This window comes from Schistocerca piceifrons, chromosome 1 (assembly GCF_021461385.2).
Source record: "Schistocerca piceifrons isolate TAMUIC-IGC-003096 chromosome 1, iqSchPice1.1, whole genome shotgun sequence".
NCBI classification, from domain to species: Eukaryota; Metazoa; Arthropoda; class Insecta; order Orthoptera; family Acrididae; genus Schistocerca; species Schistocerca piceifrons.
The window spans coordinates 216,660,070-216,668,673 of NC_060138.1; the positions used below are offsets into that span (position 1 = coordinate 216,660,070).

Sequence of the window (8,604 nt, forward strand, 5' to 3'; positions counted from 1 at the left end):
GAACCAAGACCACTTGTATGCAGAGTGACATTAACGTAATCGTTTTGATCTTGTTTTTAATAGTGCCGTCCTTATGCAAAATGTATGTTGACGGCGGTAGAACCCTCCTGCAGTCAGCTTAAATTGTCCGTTTTCAATAGCGTTCCTTGAAAAGAACATCGTCTTCCCTCCAGGGTTTCCCATTTCAGCTACCTGGTGACTGTACTCCGACTGCTGAAAAAAAATTACGCACCATGCAAAGTGACTTTCATGATCAGTTTAATCAAATAGCCTCTCAATTTGATACCAATGACGTACCACCTGGTGGGTGGAAGCGATGGATAAGGTACCACGGATATGATTTGGGAGTGGGAGCAGACCTGACACTACTCAGTTTGATACTTCATTTGCCTATTTCCCACTCTTCGTTTGGGTACGAAAGTTAAGACAAAAATTTTCTGTATTTTTCCTCAACTCATTAATTTTTTTTCTTAACAAACCTGATTACTTTCAAGCACCTTAGTACTTATGCACATTTTCGCGGTCGTATATACTGGTAAAATTCTGTTGAGCTTCCATGAGCCTTAGGCTGAGTGCTCCTCAGCCACTGTCAAGAGGTTGCTGTCAATTGATTGTTGCTGCCATCCTTATATAGCCGCGCTGTCATTAGTGACGTCACTGGTTCTCGCTTCAGAACCCTTATTTTGTACACCCCTGGCGTTCCAAGACCTACATCGTCTGTAACAGGCCTCATTAGTTGTAGAATTTTAGCTGGGGCCCTGAAGACCGAATCGATTTTATGCCTCTTCAGGAGCCATAGAATAGCAAAAACGTAAGCTTCTGAAAGAATGCGGCTTGTTTATTTTGCAGTTTCACTGTTCTCGCCACATCAAGAATACGACTGATTTCATCAGCCGAATTAAGTGCTTGCGTCTTGAAGAAGGAGATATGACGGTTAGCTTTGATGTGGTATCATTATTCACGCGTTTTCCCATCAAAGATCTGCTCTCCCCTTTATTTGATGACACTGTTGTGGATTTATTTAAGCACACTCTGACGTCATCATATTTTTTTACGGTGGGGAATATTTTAATCGGACGGACGGGATCGACGATGGGAAGCCCATTAACTCCAGTTATAACCAACCTGCTTATGGAATACTTTGAGGACACCACTCTGGACACGGCTCCTGCAAACCCTAATTGCTTTTATCATTACGCCGACGACACTTGAGTTGTCTGATCTCACGGCGTTGAAGAGCTGGGAGAATTCTTGGACCAAATCAATAGCATCCACGACAACATCAAGTTCACGGTGGAGGTAGAGACAGACGGGGCCTTGCGGTTTCTCGTTCTCGTCCGCCGTAAAGAAAATGGGTGTCTCAGTCAGTATGTTTATCGGAAACCCACCTACACGGACTGATATCTGTGTGCTATCAGCTATCATCACCCTTTACAGAAAAGTTATGATGATCTTGGCACATCGAACGGGAGCCGTTCCAGATGCTGAAAGCCTTCCGAAGAAATTGAGGAGCTTGCGAAAAATATTCAAGGGGACCGTCTACAACAACCGCCAGATTTCGCAAAATATCTTGCCGGAGAATCGTAAGCAGCAGTCCCCCGTGGATGACACGAAGAAGCTTGTGTTTTTGCCCTTCTCTGGCTCAATAATAGCAAAGATTAACCGGCTCGTAAGAGGCATAAAATCTCTGCGGTCTGCAGGGCCCCAGCTAAGACTCTACAAATAGTGAGGCCTGTGAAAGACGATGTAGGCCTCAGAACGCCAGGTTTTATAAAATACCGTTTGGGTGCGGATCATTTTATGTCGGGCTGTCTGTGCTTACTATTGAACCGCGCTGTGTAGAACACAGCAGATGTTTTCACCTGCGGTATCCTGAGAAATCAGCAATAGCGGAACACCCTCTAGAAAACGGGTACCATATAGCATTCGCCGAGACGTTCATTTTTACATATAGTAATAGTTTCTGGGGCAGTGTCATAAAAGATGCGATCGAAATAAAAACTACTGCTAGCTCTCTCAATAAAGACTGCGGCCTGCAGCTAAGCACAGCTTAGCCATAGGAAGGTTGAAGGGGGCGTGGCAAGCGCACAACGAAAACATTACGTTATACGGCGCTGGAGCGGCCACCAATGACGTCACTGAAGGCGGCACTGTTATGTAAGGACGGTAGCAGCAACCAGAAAAAAAGCCACCAATTGACAATGGCTGCGGAGCAGTCGGCCGAAAGCTCGTGGTTTTTAAACGACTTGATGCTACTGGGAGTCCGAGAGAATTTTATCAGTTTAACACTTTTTTTTTTAAATAAAAGTATACGTCACGCTGGTCAATTTGATATCACATTTGTACAATTCCCAATCTTCGTTTGGTTATGAAAATTCGGACAAAAACCTATTGTGTAATTTTCAGGAAGTCTTGTTTTCGCTTCACTCATACATTTGACCAAAAAAAGAAATTTAAGTCGCAACTTTACTAAAAGAAGAAATAACCTGACAGCGTACATCCAAAGGCATCACAATTATTGTCAGTTTGGCAGTGGAGGGATGTGTATGGAATAAAACTTGTTGGGGGAGAATAAGGTACGACTGTAGTAAGCAGGTTCAAATGGATGTAGCTTGCAGTTGTTATGCGGAAATAAAAGAAGTAATGTAAAGTCGAATGGCTGGAAGACCCCAATGAGCAGGTTCAGACGCCTAATTGTAAAGGCTTTTCCTATCCTTCGCGTCTGCTGTCACCTTTCCTTGAATACTGGAGTGGGATAAGTGTGTTCGTTAAGTGTAGGTGACTGTAATGCGTGTGTGTGGAGTGTAGTGTTGTGTGCGTGTTGGATGATGATGAAAAATGGGAGATAGTGAAACCAAGTGCGGGAGAGAGTGTACTCCTCTCGAAAAGCACTGAGGGGGCCACTGATATTGACGTCCTCATCCAACAGACGAATCGCCATCAATAGTGTAACAAGCCTTAAGTTCATGAGACACTGTGGAGAGCTTGGAATTTATGGTTCATATATATGGTTCATATGGCTCTGAGCACTATGGCACTTAACTTCTGAGGTCATCAGTCCCCTAGAACTTAGAACTACTTAAACCTAACCTAAAGACATCACACACATCCATGCCCGAGGCAGGATTCGAACCTGCGACAGTAGCGGTCGCGCGGCTCCAGACTGTAGCGCCTAGAACCGCTCGGCCACTTCGGCCGGCGCTTGAAATTTAATTCAGCCTCCTGATTAAAAACTTTACACCAAACCTTTCCCCCGCCCCTTGCCGGTCAAATACTGGCAGTGAAAATTCTTTCGCACCAGGATTCGGACCGGCTTACCTCCGTGTCGACCACCACCACAGATGCGTCCTTAACGACCTCAGCTGCGGAGGCTGGTTTTTATGGAAATGAGGGATAGGTTAGCGTAGAGAGGTGCTCCACACCAATTACTCACTCCAGTCTTCGTTCTGAAGACCATAATAGCAACACGGAAAGGCAATAGGCCGTACAAAACTCGCCGCCCCCAGATACCAGAAACGGGACCTGTCATCCACAATAGCGAACAGGACGGGCGCACAGCCGCGGCCGGGAATGATATGTTGCACAATGTCTTACCAACACGCGACCTCGCTCCGTACCAGCAGCAGGAAGGCCACAAGTTGAAGGACGCTAGAGTTCCTAGAGCCAGAAGAAGCAAGATTGGTCGCATGTTCGCTGTCGAAAGGCTGCGAAGTGAACTGCCCCGGCGGTCGCCTCGGGCGGCCGCTCCATTTTTCAGGTCAGGTCAGCAAGCAGCGGGACTGGGCGACGCAGGTCGCGGTTGCGGCCACCAGTCACCAGCCCAGAGGATACGCAGTGGGCCGGGCTGGACGCCGCAGCGCCTCCGGGGGCAGCGCGACCTTGCGCCGCCTCGCAGCGTAATCATAAATCTCGAGCGGCTTGATTGATGGAGGCAGCGGGAGCGGCCGGCGGCCAGCGGCCGGGGTCGAACCCGCAACGGCCCGTAAGGAGCCCGCCGCCGCCCCCGCTCCTCCATCCATCAGGCGCGGTGACACTCTGTAATTTGCGGTGATAAATAACGGCGCCCGCCGAGCGACAGCGCTGCGCCGCTGGGGCAACGCCCAGCCGGTCGCGCCACCGCACGCTGTTCGCACTCTGCTGTCTCCGGGCAACGCAATTGAATGCGTACTACCACAGTGTAACATAACAGTCGCGACACTCCGTCTCGTTTTTGATCACCCGCAGTGATAGCAGCGCCCCAAGCGGCTAGCAAGCGACACTTCTGAATACGAAATCGGATTAACGCGAATACTAAGGTTTATTACAATGAAATGAACACCCTTAGCTGCCTACAGGCGTTGACATACGTCAACGGGGACAGATGAAAATGTGTGCCCCGACCGGGACTTGAACCCGGGATCTCCTGCTTACATGGCACACGCTCTATCCACCTGAGCCACCGAGGACACAGAAGATAGCGCGACTGCAGGGGTTTATCTCTGGCACGCCTCCCGCGAAACCCACATTCTCGACGTATTGTCCCGCACTACATTCGTAGTGGCCCCGCCCATTATACTCGTTACTCGCGGCGCGTTGCCGGTTCCCGTAAGAGTTCGGGCTCTATTTGTGCATTCGCACAGAAGAATAAGATGGTCAAGTGGCATGTCCGAAAGAACAGATACCATCTTAGTAAATATATATTTAAGGCTCACCGGCCACTTGACCATCTTCTTCTTCTGTTCGAATGCACAAACAGTGCCCGAACTCTTACGGGAATCAGCAACGCGCCGCGAGTAACGAGTATAATGGGCGGGGGCACTACGAATGTAGTGCGGGACAATACGTTGAGGATGTGGGTTTCGCGGGAGGCATGCTAGAGAGAAATCCCTGCAGTCCCACTATCTTCTGTGTCCTCGGTGGCTCAGATGGATAGAGCGTCTGCCATGTAAGCAGGAGATCCCGGGTTCGAGTCCCGGTCGGGGCACACATTTTCATCTGTCCCCGTCGACGTATGTCGACGCCTGTAGGCAGCTAAGGGTGTTCATTTAATTGTAATTTCATTCTAACGAGCGGCTTGGTCACCGATGGTACCTGTTCTTTCGGACATACCATCTTAGTAAATACTAAGGTTTATATTGACTTGTAACACACATAGATCAGTCATAACATCATGACCAGTGACCTACTATCGATATAAACCCGTTCAGGGAATAGCAGCGTAACCTGGCGAGGAATGACACACGCACGTTGCGAGTAGTATCAGTGAGCATGCTTCACTTGTGCAGAATGAGGAAGGAGCGCAATCTGAGTTTGACCGAGGTCAGACTGTCACGGCCCAGAGGCTCTGCACGAGCATTTCGGGAACTGCATGACTTGTTGGATATTCGAGAATTGCTGTGGTGAGTGTCTTTAACACATGGCGAAACCAACACATCCTGACATCCTGGGGTTGGACGGCCACCCTCATTACAGACGTCGGACAACATATGCTGGGCAAACTGGTAAAACAGGACAGGCGGCGAACTGTAGCGGAACTAATGTCAGACTTTAATGCTGTACAAGTGTGTCTGAACTGACAGTGCACCGAACATCCCTAGCAATGGACCTGTGCAGCCGGCGACCTATGCATGTGCCAATGTTAACACCACGACATCTGCAACTACGGATGAAATGGGCACGTGACCATCGGCACTGGACGTTGGCGCAGTGGCAAAGTGTTGCATGGTCTGATGAACCCCGAGACCTCCTTCATAGTGCCGATGGGAGGGCGCGAATCCGTCGTCTTCCTTGACGTCTGCATTGTGAGACAAGCTGGCGGCGGCTCCATTATGCTCTGGGGAACATTCACGTGGGCATCCATGGCCATGGAGCTCGTGTAAGGCACCATGACGGCGAAGGAGTATTGTACGCCGAATGCGTATCACGAACACCAATCATGACGATCGTGTTTCCCGACGGCAATGGCATTTTTCAACAAGATAATGCGCCATGACACAAGACAAGGGGGTGTGATGCAGTGATTTATGGAACGCAGTGCCGAGTCCCAGTTGATGGGCTGACCCCCTCTCCCTCCTCCCCCAACTCGCCAGATCCGAACCCGATCGAACACATCTGGGATGTGACTGAACGTGGCGTCAGAGCTAATCACCCCCCTCCCTGGAATTCACTGGAATTAGGTGACTTGTGTGTACAGATGTGAAGCCAACTCCCTCCAGCGACCTAACAAGGCCTCATTCCTTCCATGCCACCACGCATCGCCGCTGTTACCCGTGCCAAAGGTGGACATATCGGCTATTAGGCAGGTGGTCATAATATTCTGGTTGATCAATATAGTTTTTACAGTGGGGAGTGTGTGTAGCGCCATAAAAACCGACAGTAACCAAAAAATGACACTAAATTTGACACTATTTAGTTTCCTAAGGACCCTGGGAGGTACGAAACGATACATTACAAAACAGTTTATTTATGATACCCAGTTTACACTGTCGCTTTTTTTGTTTGAATTGACTACTCGAGACGAGTGAGTCTCTTGCAGTGCCCTGAAGTTTCATTCCTGCGCTGAGTCTCCTCTGCATCGAGCGGTCGTTTTCGTTTACACGTCAGCGCCAAAACTGCGTGTGATGTGACAGCTCTCTGTTGTGCAATTTGGCAAAATGAGGTTATGAGGGACTACCATTTTCACGAAAAAATCTAAATATAGTTACAAAATGCATGGAGAAGAAATGACCAAAACAAACTGATAGTATATGTTATTGTCAAAGCTTGTCTATTAAATTCTCTACACTCCTGAGAACTGAAACAATAAGAGTAGTGTCGTACAAACATTTATTTGCTTGAGAAAATTTATGCTTGTAAACACATCAAACATTGTCTAGAAGGCAGTAAATAGCGCCCTTTTACTTCATTTTTTGTATCTTGTTTTCTTGCTGAGCCTCGAATAACACCTAAAGCTATTTTTCTCGTGAAATAATTGTAATTAAAACACATTAACCTAGCAAGCTCCTTATTTTGCACAGTGTAGGATTCTTCTCTGTATCGCTTTCAGATATTTTGTCTCTCGTGTAGGACACTAGTATGAAAAATACCAGAACCTCGTGCAACATTTTCAATGTGCACGAAAACACAACAAATAAGACAATAAAGGTTAAGAAGACACGAAAGCACAAAATTCTGATAGAAGTGAACTTGGCCAGAACAGATTAATCAGAACAGATTAATCTCCGACGTTAATAGACGCTGCCACTGTGCGCTGTTTCTGCTCTCTCGGCACTGTCTATAGATTACTGACGCCATAGAAACATAGCGATGTGGTTGGCTGCTGTTTTACACGCAGGTGCGAAAGGCGCACGCACTTCGAGCAGTCGAGTTTGACCAGGAAGTCGCCCGTGTAAAACGGGCTTAACTCTGCCGTCCAATGCTGCATCTTGCAGCTTTGCTGTCGTCGTCACGCGGCAGGCGGACTTTTCGGTGTTAAGGGTGCAGACATCTTTGAAAATTAAAAAAAAAATATTTTTTTGCATGAAATGGATGCTGAAAAAGTTTCGCTAGCACATTATAAATGCATACGTTTTGTGTAAAAGTGTGTGAAGTGATCACAATGAAAGCAGACAAATGAAAGCACCCAGCATTATGCTAGAAATAGACATGTAACTTCTGGAAAAAGCATCAGAATATAAAACTGAAAAGGTTCGAAAACCGATTCATGGAATAATAAATAACTATTTAAAAAAGTCACTGGTTGCAATTTTATGTATTTACACTGAAGAGCCAAAGAAACTGGTACACCTGCCTAATAACGTGTAAGGCCCCCTACGAGCACGTAGAAGTGTCGACGACGTGGCTAGGTCTCGGCTGATGTCTGAAGTAGCGCTGGAGGGAATTGACATAAATCCGTAAGAGTACGAGAGGGTGGAGATCTCTTCTGAAAAGATGTTCTAACGCATCCCAGATATGCTATATAATTTTCATATTTGGAGAGTTTGGTGCCCATCGGAAGTGTTTAAACTCAGAAGAGTGTTCCTGGAGCCACTCTGTGGCAATTCTGGGCGTGTGGGGTGCCGCTTGTCCTGCTGGAATTGCACAAGTCCGCCGGAACGCACAATCGACATAAGCGGATGCAGGTGGTCAGACAGCACGCTTATGTACGTGACACCTGTCAGAGTCTTAGCTAGACGTCTCAGAGATCCCGTATCACTTCAACTGCACACGCGTCACACCATTACAGAGCCTCCATCAGCTTGATCAGTCCGCTGTTGACATGCAGGGTTCATGGATTCATGAGACTGTCTCCACACCCGTACACGTCCATCCGCTCGATACAGTTTGAAACGAGTCTCGTCCGACCAGGCAGCATGTTTCCAGTCATCAACAGTCCAATGTCGCTGTTGACGGGCCCAGGCGAGGCGTAAAGCTTTGTGTCGTTCAGTCATCGAGGGTACACGCGTGGGCCTTCGGCTCCGGAAGCTCGTATCGTTGATGTTTCGTTGAATGCTTCGCACACAGTCACTTGTTGATGGCCCAGCGTTGAAATCTGAAGCAATTTGCGGAAGGGTTGCACTTCTATCACGTTGAACGATTCTCTTCAGTCTTCGTTGGTCCCGTTCTTGCAGGATCTTTTTCCGGCCG

At 47.8% G+C, this 8,604-nt stretch overlaps 1 non-coding gene across 1 annotated transcript; it reads left to right on the plus strand.

Moving 5' to 3' along the window:
* Positions 1-4,889: 4,889 nt before the first annotated feature.
* On the plus strand, positions 4,890-4,963 carry Trnat-ugu. The gene has a single exon. It is a non-coding gene; the product is annotated as a tRNA-Thr (tRNA).
* The last annotated feature ends 3,641 nt before the right edge of the window (positions 4,964-8,604 follow it).